Source organism: Pseudorca crassidens, chromosome 9 (genome assembly GCF_039906515.1).
Source record: "Pseudorca crassidens isolate mPseCra1 chromosome 9, mPseCra1.hap1, whole genome shotgun sequence".
NCBI classification, from domain to species: Eukaryota; Metazoa; Chordata; class Mammalia; order Artiodactyla; family Delphinidae; genus Pseudorca; species Pseudorca crassidens.
This window is the reverse complement of record NC_090304.1, coordinates 93,103,362-93,124,091: the sequence shown is the minus strand read 5'-3', so window position 1 is coordinate 93,124,091 and position 20,730 is coordinate 93,103,362. Positions and strand designations below refer to the sequence as shown.

General features: G+C 50.8%; 2 long non-coding RNA genes across 11 annotated transcripts in view; one reads left to right on the top strand and one right to left on the bottom strand.

Annotated features, from left to right (window-relative positions):
• The window catches only part of LOC137230888 (uncharacterized), a 42,601-nt gene extending 23,450 nt beyond the window's left edge, over positions 1 to 19,151 (bottom strand). For 3 of the 10 annotated variants that reach the window (XR_010946294.1, XR_010946293.1, XR_010946296.1), the window contains exon 1: positions 18,542 to 19,151. This is a non-coding gene — a long non-coding RNA (uncharacterized lncRNA). Of the gene's footprint in view, positions 1 to 18,420 lie in introns of all 10 variants that reach the window. The other 7 variants (XR_010946287.1, XR_010946291.1, XR_010946290.1 and 4 more) reach the window with 5 other exon arrangements.
• On the top strand, positions 13,228 to 14,597 carry LOC137230889 (uncharacterized). Its single transcript, XR_010946297.1, has 2 exons — positions 13,228 to 13,496; positions 14,352 to 14,597. It is a non-coding gene; the product is annotated as an uncharacterized lncRNA (long non-coding RNA).
• Positions 19,152 to 20,730: the final 1,579 nt, after the last annotated feature.

The window sequence follows — 20,730 nt, the reverse complement described above, 5'->3', positions numbered from 1 at the left end:
GGATTCCCGCGTGTCTGGCCCCACTCTCAGAGGAATCCTCTGGAGCGTAGCGTCCCTCAGACCACCACTCCCACCTGCAGCTTTGGGGCTTCCCTTCCCTGCTTCAGCAACTAGGCCCTGCAGAAAAAGTCTGAAAAGCATATTTTCATGGTAAGTCAAACCTCCTCTCCTACCTTAAATGAAAGGTATTATTTTTGAGAAGAGAATGTCACACTCTACCACCAAAATTCTGCTTCCTCAGCAGAAACCCTGGCAGTTTCTCTGCACAGCTGGCAGCTCTCCACCCAAGGCCAATGCTGGGAAATTCACCAGGCCTAACGCAAATCATGGGAGCACAAGCTCCTCTGTGATTAAAACAAGGGAAAGCAAAGTCAAGGAGCCTTCACTTTGCAGAAACAGGGCAGGGGTAGGAGCTACTGTCCAGACACTCCACCCCAGGACCCAGAGCAGGTCCTAACTCTTCTTGGGAAATTCACGCATCACTTTGCCAAGTAAATAAACTATCCCTCCCAGCTCAGCAACCTCTGTGCCTTTCCTGTAATAGATGATATCCTTTCACCTTCATCTTTGGTATCGTATCTATAAAAATATACACTTCTTAGCTGCCAACAAGCTATCAGTCACTCGTCTCTAAGCAATTCATTCTAGAGACAGTGTGATTCACCCACACTGAACCTGCCCTGGGTTAAAAAGCTTTGTACAGAGCTGGGAGGGTGGAAAAGGCAGTGAGTGGGTTCGAATAAATGGGAAACTGTCTCTACTTTTTTTTAAAAAAAACATCTTTATTGGAGTATAATTGCTTTACAATGGTGTGTGAATTTCTGCTGTATAACAAAGAGAATCAGTTATACATAAACATATATCCCCACATCTCCTCCCTCTTGCATCTCCCTCCCACCCTCCCTATCCCACCCCTCTAGGTGGTCACAAAGCACCAAGCTGATCTCCCTGTGCTTTGCGGCTACTTCCCACAAGCTACCTATTTTACATTTGGTGGTGTATATATGTCCATGCCACTGTCTCACTTCATCCCAGCTTACCCTTCCCGCTCCCCGTGTCTTCAAGTCCATTCTCTACATCTGTGTCTTTATTCCTGTCCTGCCCCTAGGTTCATCAGAACCATTTTTGTTTTTTAGATTCCATGTATATGTGTTAGCATACGGTATTTGCTTTTCTCTTTCTGACTTACTTCACTCTGTATGACAGACTCTAGATCCATCCATCTCACTACAAATAACTGTCTCTACTTTTTAATGAGTGAGAAGGTGCTTGGAGGAACAGGTCAGAAGCAGCCTTCTGCCCCTTGAGCTTCCTGTTGTGTCAGCTTCTGTGTGTGTGGCCTAGGGGCTGACGAGGTTCCAAGTCCCCAGGCGTCCCAGAAGCACTGGCTGCTTACCTAGCCCCCAGCTCTAAGTACGGGTGCAAGGGCACCGTGGTCACATTTTCCCAGACCTGGATGATTGGGGCCCTACTTAGCCTCTCCAGCCACTCCCGCAGGCTCCTGCTTCCTGACAGAAATGTGAGTCAGCTCTGGGCAAAATCCAGATGTTTAGCTCAGGTGTTCTGTGTCTTCTGGAGGCCCTATGGCTGCGCTCAGGTGCCGACCTATTCCATCCTGGCACCCTCTGTACGGATTCAGCGTCTCTGAGGCCAGGAGGACAGATGTTTTGCCGAGATGGATTCAGGGGCACAGGTGGTGACCTATGCGTGGCCTGTAAGGTCTCGTGGCAAGGCACCCCCATCCGGAAGTTCCCCCCTGCCGGCACCTTGGCCGGCAGGGCGCATCATGTCATCGTGCAATGCTTTCCAAGGGGCCCATCTCCTCCGGAAATCTCCCAGTGACCACAAGTACCCTCCTTACCAAGGACTCTCCACTCAGAAATCTCCGGCCTGCTCCTCACTCCATCTCGGGATGGGGCTGTATGCAAACATTCCCTTTGATTTGTAAAATGATCCATATAATTAGGGAAAAGAGTTAAATGAAGGGACTGATTTCAGAGAGCAGGCTCTTAATGACACTAATACCTGACAAAAGGGGTCATTATGATGGGCTAATGGGCCTTGCGTGGCAGCGTTCAGCTCTCTCAGGACACAATCCAACACACTCAATTATCTGCTAATCAGGGCCATTTTGTCAGAGGTTATTGCCCTGAAGTATCAATTATAGGAACATTATTAATACTTTATGGAGAAAGCGCTTGCATGAAAGTGTTAAACCCATGGGGCGAGCACTTCACCCTTCCCCTCCCCACTAGGACCCATCATCTGCCGTCTCTTTTCACCCCCATTTAATTCCCCAACTGGGTAGTTTTCCCAGACCCCACTGGTTCTATTGGGAAGGAGCCAGGGCCATGGTGATGTTCCCAATCCTGTCACCTGTGACCGAACTGGCACTCCCAACTCTTAACGCCACCAGCTGGCAACAAGTGGCTTAACCTGAAGCCAAGGCATCACTGCCTCAAGATGAGGGAGGGAAGCTGAGGGCCGTAGGGTTGTAGGTACAAGAGGTTTGTGGTGGTGGGGGGGTGGTCTGTGTGTATGTCTTTCTCTCTCTTTGTCTCCCTCTCTCTCTCTCTCCAGTGTTGTCCTCTCAAAGAAATGGAAAACAGATACACAGGGACCCTCACTTCCGGATACAGCCTGTTCAGGACGCCATCTTTGCTGTTCCCTAGAATCCACTTCTGCTCCGTGCCGGACACAGGAATGTCTCACCACCATGAAGGCACCATCAACACAGAAACTGGAGGAATAACTCTAAAACCATGCAAAGGACTTTAGAGTCAGATCAATGAGAATTCCAATCCCATGACTAACTGGCAGTGGGATCTCAGGCAAGTCACCTAACCTCTTGGAGCTGTGGTTGTCAGATCTCCCAGGACACAGCGTAGCTTAGAATACCAGCTGGGCCACTTACTAATTGTGCAAACTTGAGAAAGTTATTCCACCTCTCTGAACCTAGTTTTTCACACATAGCATAGAAATAGTTCTGTCCATATGCTGGAGCTGTGACGAAGGTTAGATGAGAATGTGCACATAAGCACTGGTCCTGCGCCTGACGCATTCCATCCACGGGGAGCAGGATACTTACTCTGCAGTGGGGCTCTGGGGTTGAAATACTTGCTCCTAAATAAACAATGAACATAAATGCTCAATGGAAGTAAGTTCTCTCTGTTCCTGCACTCCTGAATAATTAGATAATGGCCAGGAGGGGGAGGGTTAAGCACTTTTTCCAGCTAGAACAGAAAGCAGGAGTGACCCCGTGAGATCCCTCCCAGTGTTCTGGCGTCGTACAGAGGTGCCCAGCCCACTTGGGAGAAGCTGGCCTTTGGGAATGGGTGAGAATCTCCACTGTCACGGCCCAGCAAGTCTAGACCTGCCCCTCACAATCAGGCATCTAGCCAGCAGAAAGGGGATTCGGCACCGTGTGGGAATCTCCTGTAATCTGGCTTAGAGGCAGAGTTTAGACTCATGAAAGAAAAGTAAGAAGGAAGGAAGGGGGAATTTGCTTTGGCATTTAATGGTCTCTCTCATCACTGTCAACCCTACTCTGTGGTTTAGAAAAGAGAAGTAAAAACATGGCTGTGCTCATGCCTTCACCAACTGTTGTTGAGGACCTGGCATGAGTTGAGCAGTGTGATCACAGTCTGAATGGGAAAGGCCAACTCAGGAACAGATCAATTCCACTAGAGTTTGATCTATGTGCTAATATAAGCATTTATCTATGCATGTTTAAAGCTTCCTGTAACTCCTGGTTAAGCCAAAGGACTGTGAGTTATTCCATTTGGGAAGCAAAGGTCAAGAACAGGAATGTAGGGCTTTCCTGGTGGCGCAGTGGCTGGGAGTCCACCTGCCGATCCAGGGGACACGGGTTCGTGCCCCAGTCCAGGAAGATCCCACATGCCGCGGAGCGGCTGGGCCCGTGAGCCATGGCCGCTGAGCCTGCGCGTCCGGAGCCTGTGCTCCGCAACGGGAGAGGCCACAACAGCGAGAGGCCTGCATACCGCAAAAAACAAAACAAAACAAACAAACAAAAAAAACCAAACAAACAGGAATGTATAAAAACATTCAAGTGGTGGAAGAATTGGCACAATTGGTGATCATCCTCAGCTCAACTGAGTACAGACATCGAAGAATGAATTTCGTTCATAACTGTGAGATCTGGGGTCAAGAGTGTGAATCTGAACGTAGTTTAAAATGCAGAGAAAGCCTGCCACCTCTTTCCTGGAGACCAGAAAGCAGTCGAGGCGTTTGGTTGACTCAAGGAGAATCCCGTCCAGGGGAGAGAGATGGTCAACATTAAAGTCAGTATCCTCCAGATGCGGCCGGAAAGGAGGAACAGACACTTACAGACAAAAGGTCTCCACATCGTGCTCAGGGCAGCCTGACGCAGGGCTCAATGGCGAGCAGTGCTGGTTGAAGGTCTGAAGGTGCTGAGAATCAATCCTTCCGCTCCTTGATCATGGGGTATAAATGTGCTGTTCAGTGAGCCTGGGTAATTAGCGTTTGCGGTAAGAAGTTATGGGGTTAAGTGCTACCAGGGGTTTGAGCTGGGCTGACAGAGCCTGAGCCGCAGAGTAGGGTGGTTGCCTAGCAACAACACCTGTAGCACATTAAGCAGCCAGTCAGCTTTGTCAACTTCTAGCAGGGGCTTTGTAGAGCGGAAGATGGGGGTGGAGGAAGGATAAGGGGGCACAGAAGTGGAAAGCTGGACAGTGGCTCTCAAGCTGAAAGAGGGGACAAGATTGAAGGTCCCACCAACAAGGCTTTATGTCTATTTTCCTCAAGCAGGAGGCAGGTAGGCAGCTCAGGTGGGAGTCCAGGGCAGGCTCTTGTCTCTTCCTAAGACCCTCACATGAATCACCGGGTGAGGCTGGAACCCTCTTCCTCAGCCCAAGCTCTCTCTCAAAGAAGGCATCTCAGGATTTGCTGCCTTGGGGAGGGGGTGGGAGAATGATAAGGAGGCACTTTGTGGATTGGGGAGGATTGAGAGCTCTTTCTGCTGACTCATCTTCGAGGAAGGGCCCCGGAGAACAAAAGCAAAGACCCTGAGAGGGTAAAGTCTTTCTCACTGCCTTCCTTTCTCACCTTCCCATGCATCCCTCTGGACTGCATCTCATGCACACCTGAGATCTGACTGAAAGAAAGAAAAGATTTGGGGAAGGGCAGAGACCTGAACAGTATTGTTGCCACTGTCTTCATAGAATTCACGGTCTAGCTAGCCCCTTGACTTTTCTCAGAATTCCCAAGCTGCCTTTGTGGGGGGGCAGGGGGGGCGTGGAAGGGCAAAGAGCCGTGTACCATATGGGAGGGGCCTATTCAAAATGTAGCCCCAGCAATCAGAAGACTTGGGGTCAACCCCACTGTGTTACGTGTAAGCGACATAGCTGTTGGCCAATACCTGTACTGAGGCTCAATTTTCTCATCTCTAAAGTGGGTGATAATTATATCTGCACTACTTACCTTATGGGGATCAAAGAAGGCATGTTACAAACGCTATAAATCCTCCTCTGTGTATAAAGTATTCGTAATACAGAGAAGACACCGATGTATCTGCTCTTTGGGACTGGCCTGAGCTATTTGCTATTTGGCCCAAAGCAAAGAGAGAAGCAGCCACGTGACTGTTGCTGGGTAACTCAGTGGCAGAAGGGCTCTGAGAGGAGGCCTATTTAACTATTCTATTGTAGGTTCACTGGTTCAAATCCAGCCCTAGGCCAACAATTATAGTAATCATTGGGTTTGGAATTCAGAGAGTCTGACTTTCAGAAGACCTTTTGCTTATCTATTACCCACTGAGTTTTTACCGGAAGCTTATGCATGAGGTCACGAAGGAGGCTGGAGAACCTGACTCATGGCCCTAAACATGCATCCGCCCACCCTCCCCTCCGCAGATCAAGCTTCTCCTTCTAGATTATCTGAAAAGGCGGTCCAGTGACAAGGGGCACGCGTGTGTCCTCTGGGTTTGGAAATCCACATCAGCATGCCAGCCGGACCTGCCGCCGCCTGAGCGTCCCCCTCCTAACTTGATCCTCCCTTCACGTCTGAAAAAACAGGAAAGTCTCCCTTTCCACACATCACTTAAGATAGATCCTCCCCAACTCTTTAAGTCACACCACATCTGATGAGGAAAAAGGAGAATCTATGCAGAAAGCAGCAGAGAGAAGGCCCACCCAGGCTAACGTAGCTAGCTACTCACCGGCCCGGAGGGCACCAGACCTCTGTGGGGTTTTGTGGGCTCTCTGCCTGGGTGGCCCTGGGGTCTGCAGTTGCCCTGCCACCCCCAGGGTGACAGACAGTGTGACTGTGTGTGAGCTGCTCACTCCATGGCTTCTCCGATCCCCATGTTGTGCTGTTATTTTCATGCTCTGGGTTATATTTAACTCAAGTCATAATATTTGGGGTGTGGGGGGGGGGCGGGTTGGAAGCCTGCTGTTTCACCAAGAAAGGCATTTGAATATTCTCAGTTCCAGAGAATTCCAAGGGCTCCGGGAAGAGAGTGAGACGGTTGCCCCAGATTTGTCTGACACATTGCGGTCACGTGGACTCCATTAGCGGATGACTGAGGCGGTGAGCAGGCAGCCTAAAGGAATGTTGTAGACACGATGAAGAGGAGCTAGGGAGTGATATCATCAGGAGGCTGATGCCTCTGGGGGTCCCAGGGCACTCGCCCCACACATCCCCAAAGGGAGGGAATCTCTAATTGGCAATATGGCCTGCCTTGTTACCTCCCCACCTCTTATGGCTGGCAGCTTTGACGTCTGATGCAGAGGCAGAACTCGAGTCCCATGTGATGTGAGAGGCACATGCAGCTCATCCCCTCCAGAAGCTCTCATTCCCGATGCCTCTGATAAGAAAAGAAAGCATCCAAAGGGAGCCCATCCTCATCCCGGGAGTCAGTGTTTCCCCCAAAGAAGCCCCGGCAAGGTTAGCACGGGGCAAAATCCAGGGCTGTCCGAAAAAATGTGGAAACACACATAGTTCTATTTTGTTCCTTACAGGATAAAGATATCCTTGAGGACACAGATGCACCTGTTTCCAGCTTGTGTGGACACTCTGTACGTACTTTTAAATTCTGAATCTCTATTTTCCAAAAGTTCTTTCTATGTTACATTATACAACACATTTCTCTGAGAGACTCCAACTTTTTTTTCTTTTCTTTTCTTTTTTTTTTGGCATCACTTCCCTGAGCCGGGAAGGGCAGTTCAGGCACAATCCCAAATGCACGGAGGTGGCGTCTCTGAGTAGATGGAGAGTGAGGACAGGCAGGCTCGCCACGTGTTTCTCATTATGGTGTCTAGACACAGGCAGGTCTCAAAGCTGCAGGAGAGGAAAGGTGTCATGTCCCAGGGCACCAAACACTTTCTAGTCTGAGCAGACACCAATCCCCTCACCAGTGAGGGCAGCTGGCAGGAGACCCACAGAGTATTCCAGGAGGACAGGTCCTACTCACGCCTGTGAGTGGAGGGGTCCAGAAGTCAGTGACTCAGAGGGCGGAAATTAAGGAGGCCCTTGCAGTCAGAGGCTATCTTGGTCCCCAGCCGTGGAGAACACCATCTCATCTCCAGTTGGAACTAAAGCACTAAAACCAGCCTTTGCTTCACATTCATGGAAACTGACATATGGTATAATTTTTTTTTAAATCTTCCAAGTTCCCTAGGCAGCTCTGACGTGAATATTAATACTAACATAATTTCATGATGATTAGAGAACACAATTAGGGGCTATTAATAATGACACAAATAATGACATTTAAGGCCTCATTTTTAATTTGAGTAATATTCTGTCTGGTGGTATTTAAACAGTCCTGTCTGGCACAATTAGGGCAGTGCTAGGGTGCAGTCACTGCTCACAAAATCTGTCAGATCCCCCTCCCCCACTCATCTGCATGGCAGAGGAGATAGATGGGGAACGTTGCCCCAGACCTGAGATGCTCTAGCCGAGGCCCCTTGGCCAGAGGGCCTTGTGAGCGGATTGCAACAGAAGAGTCCAGCTCGAGGAAGATGGCTGGTGGCTGGATTGGAGTCCACTGAGAAGCTGGTTGCTTCCATCCTTAGGTATCACTCTCCTCCTCAGAGTTGGAGGGACGGTGCAGGTTTCAATGTTCCCATATCAATCATACTTGAGCTGCAGAATGTAGCTCCCATTCCATCCCAGAAAGAAGCCTCTCCAACCCTTTTTCCATCACATTATCCTACTCCTATCATAGCGTCTAGTACATTCGATTCTAATTATCTGTTTACTCATCCACCTCCCCAGCAGACTGCTCACTTGTCGAAGGGCTGGGCTGTCTATTTGCCTTTAAACCCTCAGTTCCCAGGCACATAGTAGGCTCTCAGTGTTTGTTGAATGACTTAATGACCAAATGACAGTGTTCTACCTTCCATCCACGGGGTGCATGTTGGAAGCTGAAATCCCATCACAGCATTATACCTGCAGGAGCTCTAAACTGCATCTTTGGGGGCATTTCTGACCAACAGCAAACATGTGGAAGATGACTGGACTGGTCGAGGGGGTACAGAGAGAGGAAATGTCCGTGAAGTACAAAACTTCAGGGGCTCAATGGGTAGAAGCCAGGGATGGTTAGGACTTAACCCAAAGACCTTGACCTTGGTTAAATGGCATTAACCCATTGGGGAAAGCATACTCTAGTTTCATAATATATTTTGGTGTTGTAGACCCAATTCTGTCTGAAGAGGATTGATAGATAAGCCTGGACTAGAAACTAGGTTTTCTCTCAATCCAGGATTCTATAGCAGAAAGAAGGAACCAAACCAACAAACTCCCTGATAAGTGAGGATCTTAGATGAATAAGTAGGAAGAAGAGCAGGCCAAGAGGAGGAGAGGAAGGAGGGGGGAGTTGAAAGAGGTGAGGGCGCGGGGAGGAAGGAAAGAATATTGGTGAGCATTTACTCTGGGCAGGCATTTCAGGCACTTTACACCATCTTTTCTGATCCCCACAATAATCCTATGAGATATATATTATTATTCTTTTCACTTCACAGATGGTGGAACTGTAGTTGAAAGAAGTTAAATTAACGCTCCAGGTCCCACAGCGGTACGTAGCTGATCCCGGCTTCAAACCCATGTCTGTCCTACTGCAGAGCCCAGATTGTCACCACCCACTGAACTGGGATAGGTGACCGAGGAGGAGGACATGTAGGATGGCTGATGCCTCACAAGAGGGACAGGACAGCCCCTTGATGCCCCTCCCACCTAAGGATCCTGCGGGGTCTGCAGGGGGACCAATGGAAATCCTCTGGCCAAGAGCCAGAGCAGGCATCCCTGGAGCAAATGAGGGCAGGACACTAGACTCCTGGATCCAGTGGCCCTGGACCTGTCCAAGGACACAGCTGGCAGGGAGCCGGCTCCAGTGCAGGCCGACGGTGCTTTGGCCGAGGCCAGCGAGGCTGCAGAGGCCGGGGCAGGATCTGCAAACAGCAGGGGAAGTTAAGTGGAACCTTTCTGGGTAATTGACTCTGCCTGCCCACAGGACCCCCTGTCAGGCCCAGGCAGGCCCGGGCCTGACACACTGCAACCTGTCTGGCGTCTGTTCTGTGGGGCAGGGCGCCTGGTTGACAGCAGCCTGGTAATTTCATTATAAGACTCTCCCTTCCGTTGCAAGCCTCCTTTTGTCTGAATCCCTGATGCCCACAGGCATGATGGGATTGAATGGAGGATGGAGGACTGGGGATGGGGGTGTCCAGGCTGAGCCCCCGTACTCACCAGAGGCCCTCCAGCCTCCCTCAGCATCCCTTCCAGCTGGTGAGCTGGTACCCACACCTCTCCCAATGCCACGTGCACACTATCAGACAGGCGTGGGGAATTCAGAAGGGCACTGGGTCCCCATCAAGGGATTCTTGTAGCAGCAGGAAGCCCTTGAAAGCCCCCAAAGCTGGTCACTCACCAATTTTCTCCTCCTAGGGCAGAATACTTATTTCCTGCTGCTACTTACCACCATCCCCCAAATCCTTCCCTCCCCCTCCTGATCCGCACAGCCTGGGCCTTCTGCTCACCCATCCCTCACACCCAGGCTTCCCAAAGCAACAGCAGGAGATGTGATCTGCTTTGACAGGGACCCAGTGTCCCTGTGCCCTGACCATTTGGGGAAGCAGCTGCAGAGGGCATGTGGGGCACTCAGGAAGGGCTCAGAGGAGACGGGAGCACAGGAATCAAAGGTAGCGTGAGGACAGAGCTTCCCAGGACCCAGGTGGGGGGACAAAGAAGCAGAGCAGCCATGTAGTAACAAGCCAGGGGCAGGGCTAGACCGAACCCCCAACCCCAGCTCCTCTTTTGGCTCTGGGGTTGCTTCTCACTCTAGTTTCACATGGATTTAAACCAACCTTCTCGTCTTCCCCTACTCACCTGCAGCTTCTCCCAGTGCCGAGGTCTAGGACTGACACTGCCATTCTCCCAGCTGCGAGTGACCTCAGGGGGCTCCTGAGTGCACCTCCACAGCCAATCAGAAGCAGAGTAACACTGATTCCCCCTCCTGGTGTTTCACTACATTCCATGGGTACCAGTCAAGGTGAAGCCTTTAGACCCTGTTGCCCAGACTGTTACAACTGCCTCCTAGCTAACATCTGGGCCTTCTATCTCTCGCCACGTCACCCCCTGCTATATATACCATTATCAGAATTAAATTCCTGAAGGGTAAAAGCTATATCCAACATTTACGAAGACCGTACTGTGTGTCAGGCATGATTCTAAGCACTCCACAGACATTACTCATTTGATCCTTACAACGGCTCCATGGGGTAAGTACTGTTTATCATTCCCATTTTACAGATGAAAGAACTGAGGCACAGAGAGATTAAATAATCTGCCCAAAGTTGCACAGCGAGGCAGCGACAGGGCCAGGAAGCAAAATCTCCACTCTTTCTCCTATGAGTAGCAATGCTTACATTCAGACTCCCTCTTTCTTCAAAAATGTTTAGGGTTTTCTCACTCTCTACCCCACCCCAAATCCACCTCAGTAGCTTCCACACCTTCAAAACCCTGTCCTAACCTGGCTTCCCAGTCTCATTCTCAACCCCGGCTTTCCAGCCTGAGCTGCTACGTTTTCTTCCCCCAGAGCTACTAAGCCTGGGAAACTTTGCCCTCGGTGTGCCTTCTATCGTCCCATTTCTGCCGGCCCAAATCCCTCCCTTCTCATCCCCGAGCCCAGCCAAGTCAGTCTTTGCCCTTTTTGAACTCTTCTTAGGAAAGCAGATTGTTACAGTGGCAAGAGAATTGGCCTGGGACATACTGTGTTAAAATACTTACTCTTAAATACCTATTCTAAAATACTTATTCATGGCTCTGGCACCTTGAGAAAGCAAATTCGCCTGTCTGAAAATCAGTTTCCTTGTCTATAAAAAGGGGGTGATGATAACAGTACTTATTTTCCAGAGTTGTTGTAACGATTAAGAGATGTGATTTGGGGAAATGACTACAGGGCTCCTAATGGGTCCTCAGTCAAGGTTAACATCCCCACCCGGCCCCACCCCCCCGCTTCCTGCCCTCACAGCATTCACCATGTCTCCCTGGCATTTTAGCTGTTCAAGTCCTCAGGAAACTGTAAGTTACTTAAGGGCAGGGGCGACCCATCAGCCTCTGAATTCCCCTGTACAACTTGCCAAGTACCAGACATTGCCGGGGCTCCATCAATGAACGAATAAGTGTATGACTCCATCTAAATGCTTGACCAGGGCCAATTCAAACGTGAGAGAGAGGATCCACCTACCAAAGAAGCTAGATCCAGACAATCTCTGAGTCCCCTTCAACCCTGAGAGTCCATAACTGGAACAATCTCCTTCCTAGACAGAACTTGTGCAAAACACAGAATTCTCTCCCTATCTCACTAACGACATCAGTGTGAGGTCACATTGACTCTTCAAATCCGTTTCAAGCCCACTCATTTTTCTCCTCCAAATTCTTTTTTCCAGGGGTCTGGCATTTCCAGTCCATACTAGGAGGCTGAGGTTCTCCGGCGGCCCCAAAGCACGGCGGCCCCTGGCGGAAAAGTCAAACCAGCAAATAGAAATGTCACTCAATCATTTCCCCTTGCTTTCCTCTCATTGGCCTTCTCTACCGCATATAATGAGAACTGCTTTTTGCCCAAATATTGTTTGAATTTCAAATACACAATTTCCCCGGGGTGACCAGATGAAAAGAGAACTCGGGTTTGCAGCGTAAGACCTCTATGAGGAAGCTGCCTTGAATGAACACCAAAACGAAATTTTTATTGAGTTCCTTGAAATGATAGAAGCACATCAAGGCAACCGGGCTCCCTTCGCACTGTGGTGTGCTAAAATTATTTTAAATGAACACCACGGAAGCACCCCTCAAGGGGTGAGGGAAGAAGGAAAAGATTTTAAACGCAGTGGGCAGAATGATATATCCGTTCATTGTGTCTACCCCATCCCTACCAGAACCCCAGCATGTGCCTTCCTACGTGCCTCTCTGTACAGGCATTGACTGTCCACAGCTGGGGTTCTTAATCAGAGTGGGGAGGAGAGTCTAAGGGGCCCTAGGGCAATGGTTCTCAATCTTGGCTGCATTAGAATCTCCTGGAGTGTTTTAGAAAAAATACTGATGTCCAGATCCCACCCTGGACTGTTTCAATCAGAGTCCATGTGTGTAAGGCCTAGACCTCAGAATTTTATCAGAGCTCCCAGCTTATTCAAATGTGCAGCCAGGATGGGATGTATACATAGATTCAGAGGGTGTAACGCCCCCAGAAATGGCAGCTAAACTTTTGTATACATCAGAATATGTGTGTTTCTGGGGTGAGGGGTCATAACTTTCAGACAATTCTTTAAAATATCTGCAACTCCAAACGGGTTTTAAAAATAGACCTATTTGGGGGCTTCCCTGGTGGCGCAGTGGTTGAGAGTCCACCTGCCGATGCAGGGGACACGGGTTCGTGCCCCGGTCCGGGAAGATCCCACATGCCATGGAGCGGCTGGGCCCGTGAGCCATGGCCGCTGCGCCTGCGCGTCCGGAGCCTGTGCTCCGCAACGGGAGAGGCCACAACAGTTAGAGGCCCGCATACTGAAAAAAAAAAGACCTATTTTTAGGTCTACAGCTTGTGTCTTGGGTTCCTTCCAGCTGGAAAATGATATGAACCTAAGACGTTGTTGAGGGTTAAGTGCTAATCAGCAAACAAAAGTTCTCTGGTTCCTCGAGGGGGTGAGTTTGTTGATCAAGATCCCACAGGGCAAGAAGCTGTCAGTGAGGGGCCCAGGGACACTGACGGGGGTGTGGGGGGAAGATCCACTGAAAAACAGAGGGGAGCATTCTTGCAGGCAAAAACTGGGCACTGGGCACTCGGTGTAATTTACTATTTCGGCAGCCCTGCCTGTGGCTCAGCTGACAGCTGTGCCCAGCTTGGCCTCGGAATCTGGACATCCGAAGCCAAGACCATAGAGAGGGTCGAATGCCCAGGATCTCTTATTTTGGGAGCTCCAATATCTCTGGCTGACCAGTGCACTCCATAAAACTGTCCTGAGAGCCAGCTGGTAAGTGTGTGTTGGGGGCTGGAGAGAGGCAGATGGGGGTGGAGCCCCTGAACAGCATCCCCAAGACCAAAGAGGTCCCTTGGAGCCTACAGTACCATCAGAGCATGATCTCAGTAAATCCGGGAAGGGGGCAGGGGGAAGGCTGTGCAGGGAGGGAGGGCGCTGGGCTCATCAACACCCCAGAAGCCCTCCATTAAGCCCTGGAGGCCGTCCTGTCACCAACACCACTCACCCGCCCTCCTCCTGTCCCGCCCCCACCCCCATCCCCCAGGGCCTGGCGGGACCTCAGAATTTGGGCTCTGCCAGGGTACAGCCAGGCCTGCCTGCAGCTCTGCCACTGGCAAAAGGAAAAAGGGCCAGGCTCAGGGGCTTCCCAGCTCCAAGTCAGCTGCCTAAGTGCTCAGCCCTGCTCATGAAAGGGCCCCCTCTTCCTCTCTTCTCAGCCCTGTGCTCTAATTTATCCTCCCCTTTGATAACCAACTCCAAACACATTCAGTCAAGGCCGGGCCATCAGCGCACAAAGGCCTGTGCTCTCCCAGCTGAATGCGACACTTCACTCTTGGGGGGATTTCTATAGAAGGCAAAATCCACCAAACAAGCTATTACACTTAAATCAGACAATGCCCGAGGTGAGGAGACCAGCGTTAATGACTCAGCTAGCAGCGGGCTTCTCTATTTGGAAGCTCTACCCCAGCATGGGAGAGCAACCCGCTGCCCTTCCCAGCCTCACGGCCAGATGCCTCTCCTGCTGCCGGACTAGAAAGTTGACCCTCTGTGTCCGCTGGTTCTCTGAATCCTGAGGGTTGATTTTCCCCAGGCCTGCATAGACTGACTCTTGATTCCCTTTCTGCCTAGGAAAAAGAACCGAGAAATGAAGTCTGTCTGCCCCCTTCTCTAGCCTTCATTCTGAAGATGAGGAAACCATGGGAATTGTTGAAAGTCACACGGGCAGCCAGAGGCAGAGCCAGGATTAGAATCCCTCGTTCTCACCTCATTCAATTCATGCAAGAACTAATATCAATTAGGTGATGCACAGAACGCACTTTGCATAGTTTCCGGCAGAGGAAAACACTCAATAAATACCGGTTGTTTTTTGTTGTAGTGGTAGCAGCATTTTTATGTGCCATTCAACTACTCAGGCAGCACTTCTCACGAGCCAGACAGTCTTCGGGGTGAACATGACACAGCGCTGCCCTCCTGGAGCTTACATTCTAATAGAAGATTTGAACTGGTCAACGGACAGTTGCGATACAGAGTGGTAAAAGATAGCACAGGGGAAGTAAAGGATGCCTCAGGAGCCCACAGGAAGCGCACCTAATCCAGACTGTGGGGCTTGGTGAAGAGAATCTGGTGTTTTAGCTGAGACTGAAGGAGGAGTTGGATCTAGCCAGGTGAAGGGGGGTAGGAAGGAGAGGGACAGGTTGGGGAAGATAGAGATTTCTAGGAGGAGGGTATAATTGAATGTGCAAAGGCAAAGGAGGTATGTAAAGGTGAATGAGGGTAAGATGCAACGGGATAACTGGGTTTGATGGGGTGAAGACAGGGTCGTGTAGGGTGGAAGGTCAATGGTTGTGAGATGTGAGGCTGGAGAAATAGGCGCAAGGCATCTCATGAATCACATGATAAGCCCTAGAAAGGAACCTGGGCTGTATTCAGAGGAGTAAGGGGATGACAGGATCCACGGGCATGGTAGAGATCTCAGGATGTATTGGGGGAAATGGGCTGCGGGGGAGCAGGGCAGGGAGAACACTTAGCAGGTCAAGTCCCAGTTTAGCACTTGTTCCAAATTCCATTTCAACCCATTACGTGGTTCTAATCTTGAGTCACCAAAGAAGGCTCACCATTAACAAGACTCACGGAAGGGGGAGTAAGCTTAAAGTAGAGAGCTGTGGCCCCAGGGACAGAGAAATCGAAAGACAGGTTTCACTGGCCACTTGGCCCATTACCCAAAGCCTGGAGCGCTATATAGTGAGAGCAAGTTCTTCCCCACCAAACAGATATGTGACCTTGGGCCACCTCCATTTCCCCATCTGTACAATGAGGATATTTACTAAGTGAGTGGTACGCTGCCTTGCAGTTCTCCCATTCTGTTGTTCTATTACTTGAAATATATATCATATATTTTTTTTCTAAGAAGCATTGCTTTGCATTTTAATGTTTATAAAAACAAGACAAAATGGTTTGCATATTATAATAGAGGAAACACAGCTCATCAAAATCAAGCACGCTGCATAACCGTCCGACATTTCCTCTTCTGGGTCCACGAGAGGCCCAGATTTGACACGGACCAGGAAAAGCTGGTCGGGACCTACGGTCCTGAGTTGTCCCAGCTTCTCCTTGCAGCCTGTGAAACCCTCTTTCCCAGGCCCATTGCCCTGAGGACTGAGGTTCTACAGAAGGCCACAGCACTCTCTCGTCCAATAGCTCTGGCAGCTGCTAAGGTAGAAACCAAAGCTCCAAGGATTCTGGGCAGGTAAACAAAACAACAAATTGAGGCTGGGGTGAGAAAAGAAAAAAACACATTAGAGCTGTTTTTGGCTGGAAAGTTGCTTTCCATCCCGTAGCTTTAGGACGCAAGCAGCATAGTGTCCAGAGGCACACAGCTGTATAGAACAATTCAAAAATTGCCTTGTTGGACTACAACGTGCCAATTTTTCCAATCTAGAGCCATTTTCACTATTACAGTCTGTGCCGTCTAAGCCGGGAGAATTTTCTTCTGGGAGGGAAAATTGATTCCGAGGTTACCATTTACCCCCATTAGCACAGCACGCCCCATTCCAAAACTATTCTTGGGAACCAAGGGGGCCAGAGGAAGCTCTAGAGGCCCCTGGCGAGGTTGGTGCCCAACATCCCGGGTGCTAACAGCCAAAGTCCATTAGCCCCATGTCTCAGGGGGGCAAGAGAGTGAGTGAGGCGGAGAGAGGCGGGTGAGAGGAGTACAGAGGAATCTGGGAACGCGTTTTTCCAGGAATTCCTGGGCTTCGGAAGTTTGCTGGTACAGCTCACTGCATCTGGGTGGATTGGGAACTTCCATGAGCTGCACAGCAGGAACCTAAGCTAAACTCTGCAGAGACCCTCTTTATTTTGACCTGTAGCTCTCACCTGTGACTGCCCTCTCTAAAGGGGGCCAGAGCCCAGCAGAGGAGTGTTCTCCAGGAGCTGGTTTGGAGGTGCCCATCCCATTCACATTCCTTGTACCCAGCTGCTCAGGGCCCAGGTCTTTGCCAGATAACACAGCTATAAGGCAACTGGCTTTGCCTGCCCAGGTGCTCTATATGGAAAATCACTCCAAGCCATTCTAAGCACAGTCAAGAGCCAGCAGCCTTGATCATGGGGTGTCCTGTGACCTCCATCTTCCCAAACATAGAGCAAAGACCCATCAGCCCAGCAGAGAAGGCAGTGGTGACAGCGGCTGCTACAAAACAAGTACAGAAAGACAACTGTGGGAACAAAAGGGAACAGCAGGCAACGGAGGAAGGCAGCACATCCACTGACCTCCCAAGCGTTATTTTTTGCATGCCTATGACAGAGCAGTCGGCACTGGTCTTGGATCCAGCAAGCCGGACTCTGAATTCTGGCTCTGCCACTTGACCTTGAATAAGTTACTTAATCTCTCCCAGCCTCTGTTTCTTCTCCCTTAGCCTGGAAGTAAAAATAACCACCTGGCAAAGTTGAAGTCAACATTAAATAAGATAATATAGCAAAGGAGTGATTATATACTAGTTTGCTCAGCAAATATATATGTATGTGTGTATATAAACAACTAAGGAAGCCCACCATCCACTCAAAAATGTCTCTTTATTGTCTATAGAACGACATAGTCTCATTCTTCTTGCCAGAGTTTGCTTCAGTGTCTGAGATTGTGGCTATGTGGATGACCCGCTCCGAACTGGTCAGAGAGCTTAGAAAGGAGGCCCCCTTAGTGCTGGGGGCTCTGGAGAGAGGAAAGCGCTCCAATACAGCTTGTCTTCCTTCCGTAAACATTTAGAGCATCTGCTACATGCTGGGTCCTGTACTAGGCACTGGGGCTCCCCAGTGAGCCGTATTTGGTCCAGTTCCAGCCCCCTAGGTGCCAGGGAAGCCAAGGCACCAGACCCGTAAATAGAGCTCATTACAACCCTACACGGTGAGGACAGGGCAGGCTCACTGAGAGGGGGTCATGGGACCGAAGGCGCGAGGAGGGCCTCCCAGGGGTGGGTCCGGGCACAGCGGCTGCTTCCGTCCCTGCAGAAACTGGGAAGTTGACCTCTCTTAGTCATCGGGTGATTTGTGTGGGAGGGGAGGGGAGCGCACGCGCAGGGCTAAGTGCTGACGGGACGTCCCTGTCAACACAATGTTCCGCCTGGCCGGGCCTTCATATATAAAGATATTTAATGAATTAGTTAATTAATGAGAGGAGTTTGATTGATAGATCATATGGCGTTCGCAGCAGGGTGAGTCTGACCCTCAATATCGCCGCCTCGGCTGCAATCCGTCCCCCTCACTGGTCGGGAGAGCGCGGTGGCTCCGGCAATTTGCATGCATTTAATGTAGCTCTTTAATAGGATGTAATGTTAGCGAAAGCCAAAAGCGCAGCAGCTGTAACTTAAAAGACAGCCCCATTACTGCAAGCCTTATAATTAGGGTAAGAGGGAGACTCGGTCTGCCATATGTTAAACTCTTTTGAGGTTAATAGCTCTGTAAGATTTTTGCAATTTAAAAAAATTACACTTGAAGGATGATGACAAGGCTCATCAATGAGGAGCTTCTCCACCGGAGGGAAGGGACAGAAGGAGCCCATGTCCCCCAAGGCCCTCTTTCCCGGGGACGTGGCCAAGTGGCCCCTCTCGCGCCACAAGTCCCTCCTGTCCCCACCTGCTTCCCGCACCCCGGCCCCATTAGCGCCTGGCCGCGGCTCAGCTTCGCGGAATCAGAGCTCGCCCACCTGGCTCGGCGCAGTCCCCGCAGTCCCCGCATCCTCCAGTCCCCGCATCCTCCGAGGGAAGGAGGGAGGGCGCCAGTCGATCGGTGCGCACCGTGCCGGGAGCAGCAAGGCGCGTGCTTACCTTGCAAAGTCCCGGGCAACTCCAGAGCAATTACGGGTCCCCGCAGGTTCCCGGGCGCTGTTTGCACATTCCCGGCCTGAATCAGAGAACACGCAGCAGGCGCTGCCCCGGAGTGGGGAGAGGAATTCGCTGGGAATTTGCTTGGTAATTACCGGGCACAAGGCCCTGGGGGTGTTTGCCATCTCTGTGCCACAGCCCACGCGGCAGGGTTGGGGATGGGGTGAGGGGCGAGTGTGATGCGGAGCCCTAGCTTGGGCCCGATGGACCGTGGAGCGCTGGCCCCTGCACTCCGACCGCGATGTGGAACAGGAGGGCCTCCCTCCACTCACCAAGCCCTTGTGAGCCCGGCTGCACCCTCCCAGGCTCTGGTGTCTTTCCCGAGGGCCCCTTCCTAGCGACCCAGAGGCCCTGGGTGGCGGTGGGGGGCAGTCAGCGGGAGTCCGTCTCTGGAGACTGGAGTGGCCTCCTCCCGCGGTCCAGTCCCACAGCCTGAGCCCGGCGGGGAGCCCGGGAGGGGCAGCCCGCCAGGCACATCCTCTTCCTCAGGAGTTCTGCCGCCGGCATCTTTCCCCTCCCCCTAGCTGCCACGCGGAGTGCGTGGGAGTCGGACCAAATTCCTGATGACAGACATTCCAGACAAAACAAGGGGAAAAAAAAGAAAACCCTTTTATTTTATTATTATTTTTTTAAGGGGACTCTTGTTAAAAGGAAATTACGGGAGCGATCAAATTACTGCTAATCGCACAATCACCTGATTATCTCTGGTACCAAAAATACACGCGATCCTTTTCCCCTCCCAGCCACTCAAAGAATTCTCAGGGACATCTCTTGGGGAAGGACACAGCTCTCTCTGGCCAAAACACCAAAGAATATGAGGAAAGGGGGCTCGTGGGTGAGGGTAGCAAAAGGAAGATTCAGAGGCCAGGGTAGATCTCCAGAGAGGAGAAGGAAAGGTTTAGGACAGGATTAGGGAAGAGATGGAGTAGAGGAGAGAGGTGGCCGCAGAGAGCAAGAATGCATCTTCCGGGGAGTTATATGTCAGAGCTCACAGGGCTCCCAAGAGGTGAGACCCATGGAGGTTAGGTCACTTGCCCAAGGTCTTTGGAGCTCGCTGCCTGCGTGTAGGCTGCCTGAGTGTGGGCCGGTGTTGGGTGGGGCCTGGGGGAAGCTGTTGAAACCCTCTAAACCCTCATTGCATTTGGGGGCAGAGGTTATGGTGGGCTTCTGCAACCCAGGTACAAAAACCTTTGTTCATATTACAAATCTTGATTTGAAATGCTGCTTATTGGGAGCTACTAAAAATGAGCACAACAGGAATAGCTAAATTTTGTTAGTGCTGGTTTATAAAGCATTTTCCCATCTGCTTTCTCACATAATTCTCTCACCTACCCGTTCCATCGGAATCCCCATTTTCGAACGAGCTAACAGAGACTCAGATGATGTGAAGAACTCCTCAGAGGTCATTGGAACACGTAAAACTCCAGGCCCGGCATCTTTGCCCTGTGTCTCAGAGCCCGTCTTGGAGAGATGAGCCAAGGCTTAAGGGATTTCTCTGTGTGGGTCTGAGGCCGTGTAAATAAGGTGCTGAAGTTAGGTTTTATTGTCTTCTTTACATTCATTATTTTTTTAAGTCAATGGCCCGGGCAGTCTCTCCGCTTGGATGTGGCTCAGTCATCTGGAGCTATTTTTTTTTTCCCACGGGAAGGGACTTCAGTTGACACGCCAGCCTGAAATGTCACTTTCGGGTCACCAACGATGCCTCAGCTCCTTGACGGGAAAAGGCACGGATAGATCCTGGTTGAAGAGCCCACTTCCTGTTCTCCCCCACCCATTTTGCCAGCCAATCAGGATGAAGAGAGAGACCTTTCCCCCAGTTCCCCATCCTCTCTGCTGCCACAAACTGGGGAGCAGGAGGCTGAGAGGATGCAGCCCCAAGGACCCTGTCAGTGCCATGCAGACACGAGGGCCACTGCAACTTCCCGGAGACTCTTTGGCAGTCAAGACCCCTCCTCCATAGGCACCACTCGTTTCCCCTCGGAGCAGCCATGGCAGATTCAGAATTACCGTCTACAGATCAGTAACAGGCCAATGACGGGCGCCTTGCCTGCAGCCAGCGGGACCTCCCTCTGGAGGAGCAATGGGGGTGCATGCAGGAACATAGGTTCCCTTCATTAGGGCAGCTGGCCTCC